Raw genomic sequence first — 9746 nt, 5'->3', positions numbered from 1 at the left:
CTACCACCTGAGAAGAAATCAATCAAGCATAGGGTATAGTTTAGCAACCTGGAACTCCACTTGGCTTGGGGCATATAACCAACCCCCTTCTAACAATGAACTGGAAGCTTCAGAGACTTACTTTCAAACACTATGCAAACAAACCCCTCTATGAACAATGTACCTACAAACCAATTAACAACCTAGAATGCTCACGTGCATCTGGCTTCAGATATATGTTTCAAACATGGAAGTAGATTATTCTTTTAGCAATTCTTCAGTGATATATATCCCAGATCACACCTTGATACTACAAGAGATAGCCTAATCCAGCCTAGACTTGTTTGACTGCATAAATGAGACAAACTGTCTCCTACTTACAATTTTATGCCTATATATTATTGTATATGCTACTGATTAATATTAGATGCATCATGGAAAGGGACCTATGCAATAAACAAAATCCTATGATACCCAAATTGGTCAATCAACCTCCTACTTCTCTTGAACTCCATAATGTTAACACCACAGTAATTGCTATGCTTCAGTATCTTCATTTATGTGGCCTGTTATTCACTTTGACTTCATATTTCTTCCTAACCTGCGATATTCCATGACTTTAAATAAATGTCTGCTCCTACTTTGAAAGTTGTATGATTGTTCAATTTAATTTCTTAATAAGTGGTCAAGAACCTGAGCACACAAATATCTTATGTCTTAGGGTTTCTACTGCTGTGATGAAATTCTATAAACAAAAGCAAGTTTGCGGCAGGGCGTGATATTTGGCTGACTATCACTATTCGTCAATGAAGGAAGTTAGGGTAAGAACTCAGGGAAGGAACCTGGATGCAGGAGCTCATGCAGAGGCCATGGAGTAGTGCTGCTTACTGGTTTGTTATTCTTGGCTTGCTTAGCCTGTTTTCTTATAGAACTCAGGGCCAACAGCCCAGGAATTGTATCACCCTCAATGGGCTGTGCCCTTCTCCATCAAGCACTAAGAAAAGACCTATGGCTGTATCTTACAAAGCAATTTTCTCAATTGAGGTTCTCTCATTTCATATAACCTAGCTTGTGCCAAGTTGACATAGAACTACACAGCACATCCTGTAACAAGGATACAGCAAGAAACCTCACTAAATGCCAAAGTCTTTATCTTTGTTTTCCCAGCTTCCAGAACTGAGAGAAATAAATGTCTGCTTATTACAAATTACCTGATATGTGACATCCTCATATAAAAATACAAAACAAACTAAGAGAGTAGGAAAGAATGGTATTACCCTAGTAGGTGTGAAAGAAATATAACTGTGACAAATTTGAAAATGTATTCACAAATATGGTCTTCAATGCTATTCCATGAAAATGAGAACAATGATGTTGAAGATACCTGGGCACAGTAAGCAGGAACTGGTTTAGATCCCACTGATGTTCACATGATGACACAATCTCCTCTCTTTCTAAACTTATCCCACTCAAAATAGAAAGTCCACTACACCTGTTGTGCTCTCTTTTATGTTCAGGCAAAAGAAAAAGTATAACATTTGATAAAATAGTGGCACTACTTTTAAAACAGTAACAAACTGTATTTGGAATGGATTTAAGTCCCACTGCATAAGAGAGTATTGATGGCTAGTATTCTGCACATGTTCAAAATTTCATGGTTCGAGCAGGGATGGGCCTCTGAAAGAACATCTTACTTCTGTTTTCCTCAAAGACATAGTTCCAAAATGACATCAGAATATTTGTGTTTATTCACACAATTTGCTGCTCTCATTACCACTCTAGGAAATAAAAGCTCATGTGGGAGTTCTCAGTATTGTTAATAAAATAATTTAGAAACAGATTCTAAAGGAAGCTTGAGGACAATTTCATGAGCGTTTCAGAGAAAAACAATCAAGCATCATGCATTCTGTAAATCTAGATAGCAGCTAGAATTGGGCAAGGTGGAGAAAATAAAAAGAAAAGCCCAGACCTTTTTGATTTCAGGTACAAGAAATCACACATGTACAGCCATGGATATTAAACAGGTGGTTTCAGCGCATAAGGGAAAGCAGTTCAAGACTCAGAGTGTCAGGAAAAGAGAGGGCTTAGACTTTGGCTCTCTGTCCAAAGTAAAAAGATAGAAAGAAAAAAGGAAATATGTGTTTTATAAAGAACATAGAAAATGGGTAGGCTTCACCATGTTACATGGTAGGTTCAATATGAGTGGCTGAATCAAGGAACATATTTTGGTAAGTACAAGTCTTTCTTCTCATTAAAGAAATAGTCTCCCATCTTCTTTGAATGTCATCAAGTAAATCAGATTTCTAAGACGCAGTATCCTGGTCAGGTGATTTAACGGCCCTGATGTGTTGAGAGCACAAAGGTCCTTGTGTCCACACATCTCCAGGGATACCATGAATGTTAAGTACACAGGATTGACCTCTCAAAATAAAGTATGTAAAACATGTTCTTCCATTCAGAATCTGGGAATCAGAGCTGATTAACAATCTAGTGATCTGTGTTCTCTCTTGGACTAGGACATAGCAAACTCCCACTACAACCAGAACCAAAGGTAGCTAGTAATCTATATGACCCTTGCAGCCATGGTCTCCCCATGCTTCCACAACCAGGACTAGAGGTATCCATCAGTCCAAATGACCTCTACACTGCCTGCATGCCCAAGATTAGGCCAGATTCTTCCATAGACCCTTAAGCTAATTTAGGTCACATCTATTCATAACTCATTTTCTTGAAAGAAATGGTATGTGCCTTGAGTAGAGTTTAAACATAACCATGCTTTCTTGTGCTCCAGGTATTGTATTAATCCAGGAAACCTTCTTTTTTAAAATTATACTGTGTTTAAATTTGTTGGGAATAAAATATCTGGCATCAGACTCCTTGTGGTTTTATCCAGGTTGACTGACAAAGTTAATCTGAATGAAGTTTTCATTCTCACCTCTTTCTGGATCACAGTCTGCTTTGACACCTGTAGAGACCCTCACAATAAATGGATTAATTTTTAATTTCAGAAACAATACTGTTGGGGTCTGGGAATCACCACAAAAACCATTCAATCACAAATCTCAGTCAAATAGGGATAATTTATTAACCACCACAACCTAAGACTGATATATCAGGGTCACATTCCAGGCTTAGTAGCTAAACCATGACATTGAGTAAAGCTCCTATAAGAATTTTTAACCGTGATATCTACAAACATATTTGAAAAGTTACTGAACCAATCGAATTTAGGGATAGGAGACTTCCTTAGGAACATGTCTTTGTTGTAAACGTATCCTATTCCCATTGGTTGGGGTATCAACTGTGGCAGAGGTTGGCCTTGACTAACATTCACTGCTTAATTTGTCAAGCAAGATAGGTCTTGTATAACATTCGTGTCTTAAATTGTCAACCATGATGTGAGTTGTTGTGATCATAAAAAAATAAAGAGCTATTAAGATATGTTCTGGTAGGATGTAGGGGAAGGGGGTGACTCAGCATGCCAATGCATCATTCCTCCTGAGAGACCACATACACACTGGTATATTATAGAATAGAGTTTATTTAGGGCATGGGGAGGGGAGTTAAGAGGGTAGCAGAGGCAGAGAAAGGCCAAGAGAAGGAGAGAGTAGAGAAGACAAGGCCAGCCATGGCGACATGGAGAGAGGAGGGAAAGGGGCAAGATGCAAGAGAACAAGAGGGTAAGAGAGAGAGGAGAGGCCAAGCAGCCCCTTTTATACTGGGCCAGGCCTACCTGGATGTTTTCAGGTAACTGTGGGGAGGAGCATACCTGGCTGCTGTCAGGAACTGTGGGGATGGAGTTTAGACATAGCACCAACATGAATTATATGTCTCTTTCTCCCAAGTAGGATGTCAGTTTCCAGGGAGGTCTTAGGACTTAAACTTGACTCAACCCTACTCAAAATGAAAGTCTTTTTTCAAATGGTTTCTTATATTGGTGCAGGTATCCCTCTTATGTTGAGGTCCATCCCTGGGACAGCTTACAAAAGCAAATATCATAAAAGTTTATACACAGGTGTAGAAAGTGCTGCTCTGTGGTTGGTTCATGTCCCAGCTTATTGTAGAAAACTATACAAAGCAGTTCTACTGACTTCTGTCATGATTGATTTCCAAGGGCACAGAATATTGTAATCAACTTAGGCATGAGAAAAGTTTCCTAGTAAGAGCAGAAACAACATATGAGAAAGTTTCCTTACAATAATAGTAACAGCACAAAATGCCAGACTAGCTGGGTAACAGTTACCTAAGCCTTAACATTCCATATAGCCCTTAATACTTTACCTAGGCCTTAACAAACACTATACAATGCATTTCACAATATCATCTCTTCATTCCTAGACAGAGGCATAATTTAGCCATCCTTTTAACCAGAAAAAAAGTGGATTTCCTTTAATGGACCTCTACAAATCCTCAATTGCTCTACATGTTCATATAGTATTTTAAAACCCTAAGAAAAAATAGTTTTTACGTTCACCTTTCTAGGATTACCAGTGAAATGAAGCATGGGATCCAAAGCTAGCCATGAGGGAGGGGTCCAACTTCAATGAACTCTAAGTCTGCTAATCCCCATATCACTGATTTCATAGCACTGGTATTCTACTTTCTTCTCTATTGTGTAAGAACATGCTGATTAATGGAAATTTAGAAAGGAAAACGTCTTTTTGGCTTACACGTCCAGGTTACAGTCTATCAATGAGGAAAGCTAGGCCAAGAACTAATGGTAGGTACTCCAACAAGAAACCACAAGAAAAAGCTCACCACTAGCTGGTTCTCTTGCTTGTTCTTTCTTGATTCCTTGTTCATGGTTAACTAAACAATTTTATATAAACCATATGCCTTAGGAATGAAGCTACCTACTGAGTTGGGTACTGACACCAAATAAGAATGGAGATAGATAGATAGATAGATAGATAGATAGATAGATAGATAGATAGATAGATAGATTATTTGTTCCTGGGAGTTGTGTATGAGTCCAGTGTTGTAAAAGCTCTGATAAAAAAAATCACCATTTTTGTTCATGATAATTTCTCCAAGTTTTTATTACAAGCTGTCCCCCTTGAGTACCTTTTCCTTTAAATGGACACATGGGCTGAAGGGTTGNGAGCTTTGGCTCTTTAAAAAACAGTTCCTGGGCACTCCCTTACTCTCCTTGACCATTTGTCCAAAAGGCTGACATGTTAGCCAAATGCATATTCAGACTGACCTTATACCAACATCAAATGAATATGCTAGAGATGTTTGAAGAAGATTACACAATTGCAGCTCATGGTTTTAGCTTCTGAGANCACAGCCTCAAGGAGACTTTGACAAACAATGGGTATCAGAGTTTGTTGTCAAAAGCCTTGGGCAACATTGACCCGGAAACCATTTCACAGAAGCCAGAGGAACAGCACTTTTTCCTTGATGCCAAGAACACCTGTGGTTTTGATNCAGACAAACCCTCACTTGTGGATGAAGTGTACTTTAACTGATGCAGACACTCTTCTCTGGCTGTATAATGATGCTGTTCAAGTTTACCAAGGGAGCAGGAAGAACCTCTACTCTTGTGGCTCTTAGAGAAGTACAATGGCCCAATGATAGGCTTCTGTCTAGCTTCTCTTCTTGGCTACNTTTAGTGGTGAGGGCAGATTTGGTTATATGAGAACAAACATATATAATCATATATGGTTACATGAGCAGCAGAGCAGCAGGATGACAGTAGTGGCAGAGACAGTGATACAGCAGTGGCATCTNTGCTGTCACCAGGCTAAACTGCAAAGGTGGCCAGACTCCTGGAAACTGAAGAGACAGCTAGATATTTTGAGAGAGTTGTCAGGAAAGAATGGGGAGAGTAGGAGTAAAGATGACAGTGATCAACGGACTAGTCAGGGAAGAAACAGAAAAGAAAACCCACCAGTTAAGGTCATTAGGATAGTTCGTGATAATGGTCAAGCCTTTAGAGCAGTGGTTCTGAACCAGTCTGGCTAGGCTGAAGGAGGTTGCACAAACCCATGTTTTGGGGTTGGTCTTGTATATTTTGTATTCAGATGCTGATTTCTATGCCTAGACATCTGTCTACAGTCCAGATGATGGCATAATCAAGTATCTCTGATCTCCTTGTTAGGTAAAATTTGTTCTTCATCATCTCTGATGGGATAACCTGCAAAAGTGTCACTGTCACAGTTTAAGAACCACTGCTTTAGAGTCAAAGGGGTCAGACACCTCAGACTTGGGAACTTTAAAATCGGACACTATCAAGGACTAAGTCATCTCAACACCTAAGATTGACCTCTGATGTTACACTGCCTGCTACCTTCCTGAGGCCAAACTGGTTCTCCAAGATCTTCCAGAGTTATCTGGGAACTGGAACTGTGAATTTCGTGAGTTCCTGCTAAAAGGCTGTTCTGACAACTTCACAAGAAACTTGTCATGACTGGGAATGGGCCTCCCCTCTCCTTTATAAAGCATGTCCTACGCCATTAGAGTTGAGCCTTGATCAGAATCCTGTCTTGGTTCCATTTCTCTCTCTCTCTTCCGACTAGATTCCTTTTCTTTCAGCTCCAAGATGCCCCCCCCCCCGCCCCCAGACTCGAACGCGGACATGAGAGCCACAGGCCAGCCCCAACAGGTTTGTATATTTGATGTTGTTTCTATTGTTGACTTGCAGTTTCAATCGCTGGGGGTCAAATTAAATGCAGGGTGTTATTTCAAGTTTTCAATATCTGATAAGGCTTGCTTTATGTCCCAATATGTGGTAAATTTTGATGGAAGTCCCATAGACTTCTGAAAAGGATGTATAGTTGTTCACATTTGGATAGCATTTTCTATAGATGTCTATTAAGTCTATTTGATTTATGATATTACTTTACTCCAAAAATTTTCCGTTAATTTTTGTCTGGATATCGTGTTTATTGGTGAGAGTTGAACTTTGAAGTCACTCACTATCACTGTGTTAGGCTCAATACATAATTTTAGCTATAGTATGTTTTTTAATTAAATCGAATACCACTGGTACATAAATGTTAAGGCTTATAATTTGTATGATTTCCCTTAATGATTATACAATACCCTTCATTTTTATTTAGGATTAATTTTGAGTCAAAGTCTCTGTTATTAAATATTAAAATAGCTTTTATACCTGGCTTGCTTCTTGGTACCATTTATCTAGAACACCATTTTCTATTTTCTACCCTAAATTTATGGTAGAATCTTGGATGGTAGAGTATGTTTTTCTTTAATGCAGCAGATAGATTCTGATTTTTAATCTAATCTGTTAGTCTATGTCTTTGTATTGGAGAAATTGAGACCATTAATATTGAGAGTAATTACTGAAAAACATTTGTTAATTCTTTAATTAATTCTTTATTAATTGTTATAGTGGATTTTCCCTCTTTTGAGGAACTCGTCTTGGATTATTTATTCCTTGTATTATATTGGGTATATTGAGCTTTCATAGTGAAGTTTTTGGAGTTTTGTAGTGTTTTCTATAGATCTGTATTTGTAGTGGGAAATTACTTTAAAAATTTTATGGTGAAATATTTTCTTTCTTTCTCTCATAGATTGTGTTACATATACATATTCTTGTTGTTTCTATTGTTAACTTGTAGCTTTAATTTATAGGGGTTAGATTAGATGTGGCAATATATAAAAATATTTATGGGAATAGCAGTCTAGAATGACATCTGTGGTCTCTCAGAGTTTGTAGAACATTTGCCCTGATCTTTCTTTTCAGAGTCTCCATTGAAAGTCAGGAGTNATTCTAGTAGGTATGCCTTTGTAAGTGACTTAGTTTTTTTCCACTGCAACTTTTAATATCTTTACTTTGTTCTGAACAGTTGATGTTTGTAATAATATATAACATGGAGAGTTTCTCTTCTGGTCCTGTCTCTTTCATGTTCAGTATGCTGCTTGCACCCTGATAATCATCACTTTCTTTAACACAGCAGTTCATCTATGCTTTTGTTAAAATATTGTCTTTGCCTTTCAACTGGNTTACTTATTCTTCTTTATATCTATTAGAATAGTTTTTTTTTCCTTTGCCACCATGATATCCCAGATTGCCTAGATGTGCCATGGTGTTTAGATTCTTTTAGATTTAAATTTTTTTTCACAGATATCCATTGCTTCTANCTGGGCTTCAAGACCTGAAATTCTCTCTTCTATGTCTTTTCATNTGTTGGTGAGGATTTCTGCTTTGCTCCTAAATTTTTCATTTTGAGTCTTACTTTAGCTTTCCATCTCTTTAGTGATTCTATCTCTTTGTTTTATTCTCTTTTCCTGTCTTTTTTTTTCATATTTAATCCAACTATATGTAATTTCCTGGTCTTCCATGAGATATTTATTCATATTCTTTTTAAGGTCCTTGATCATATTCACAATCGGTATTTTGAAGTCCTTGTCATGTGTTTCTGCTAAACTTGTCTTCTCAGGGTTTATTAGAATAGAGTTGGTGTCTTGTGGAGGAGGTATATTGTATTGATTATTTTTGGTTTTGATTTTGCTTTGGGAAACAAGTATCTCTTGCCCCGTACTTTGGTTGAGTCAGTTTGACAAAGCGAAAGCTGGGAAGCTGACTCATGAAGCAATGAGTTTCCTAACCTCTTCCTAATCCATATAAACCATAAAATTAATTTTCCACCCCAGCATTAGTCTAGTGTCATGGGAACATCAGTCAAAACATGCATCTATCTCTCAGGCTGCATTATCTATTATTGCAACCATACACAACCTGGGCACCAATGGGCATATGTGTTCAAAGGTGTCCCAGATTCATAGTGATTTTATTGTGGTTTTATTGATTTAAGAAGCACATTAAATGGTCTTCATTCACTTGTGCATCAAGTGAATAAAGTAGTATTGTTGACATTGTTAGTCTATATCATCCTGAAAGTTAATTGCTTTGGGTTTTTGTCTTTTTAGTTTTCCTTGATTTTTTTTTTTCTGGTGGTAAGATTTAGAAAAGAGTTGGAGGTTCATCGGAACTAGATCTATACTTCACACTTTTAGCTACCACCACCACCAACAACAACAAAATGGGATACAAAACAAACCTGAAAACTTTAGAATAATTTAAATCACTATTGTATCCTATGTGATCAAAATGCAATAAAGCTTAAACTCAACAGCAAATACCTTGTGTAGACTATTTGTATTTTAGTGTCTTTGAGGGAAAAAATTTCCTAAGTAGAAGTTATAAATTATTCAGTATTCAATGGGATATTTTAAAGCTTGAGATTTTTATGGCTAAGCCAATTTTTATATAGATATAGATAGACTATAGATATAGATAGATATAGATACAGATACAGATACAGATATAGATTGTTTAACTTTGTGACTTATAGAGGAGGCCCATTATTTTTAACATCGATATCTAATTGATCTAGTAGTATTTATAGAACAATGTCCTTTTATATTTTCCTTTGTGTTTATAGTTTTATTGAAAAATCAGTATATTGTAGACATGAGGAATATTGCTTTCTTGTGCTCTATAGGACTATTTTGCTCTTAACCTCAAAATGTCATTGTACTATTTACAAATCTTTGAAATATTGTAATTATTACACTCTGGCTCACAATATTTACCTTTAATTACACAGAATATGCTTCAAAAATATACTTACGGCGGGACCTGAGACTGCATTAGTTAGGGAAGCAGAAACCGGCCTGAGTAGGGCCACAGGCCTCATCCGGCCGGATCAGTGCCGGGGTAGCGGGAGCACAGGGTTGCCTGACACCCGCCAGCTACCCACGACCCCCGCCGCAGGATTTCGGGACTGCTGGTGAGT

This window comes from Mus caroli, chromosome 1 (assembly GCF_900094665.2).
Source record: "Mus caroli chromosome 1, CAROLI_EIJ_v1.1, whole genome shotgun sequence".
Taxonomy (NCBI): domain Eukaryota; kingdom Metazoa; phylum Chordata; class Mammalia; order Rodentia; family Muridae; genus Mus; species Mus caroli.
Note: the sequence above shows the minus strand (reverse complement) of the source record.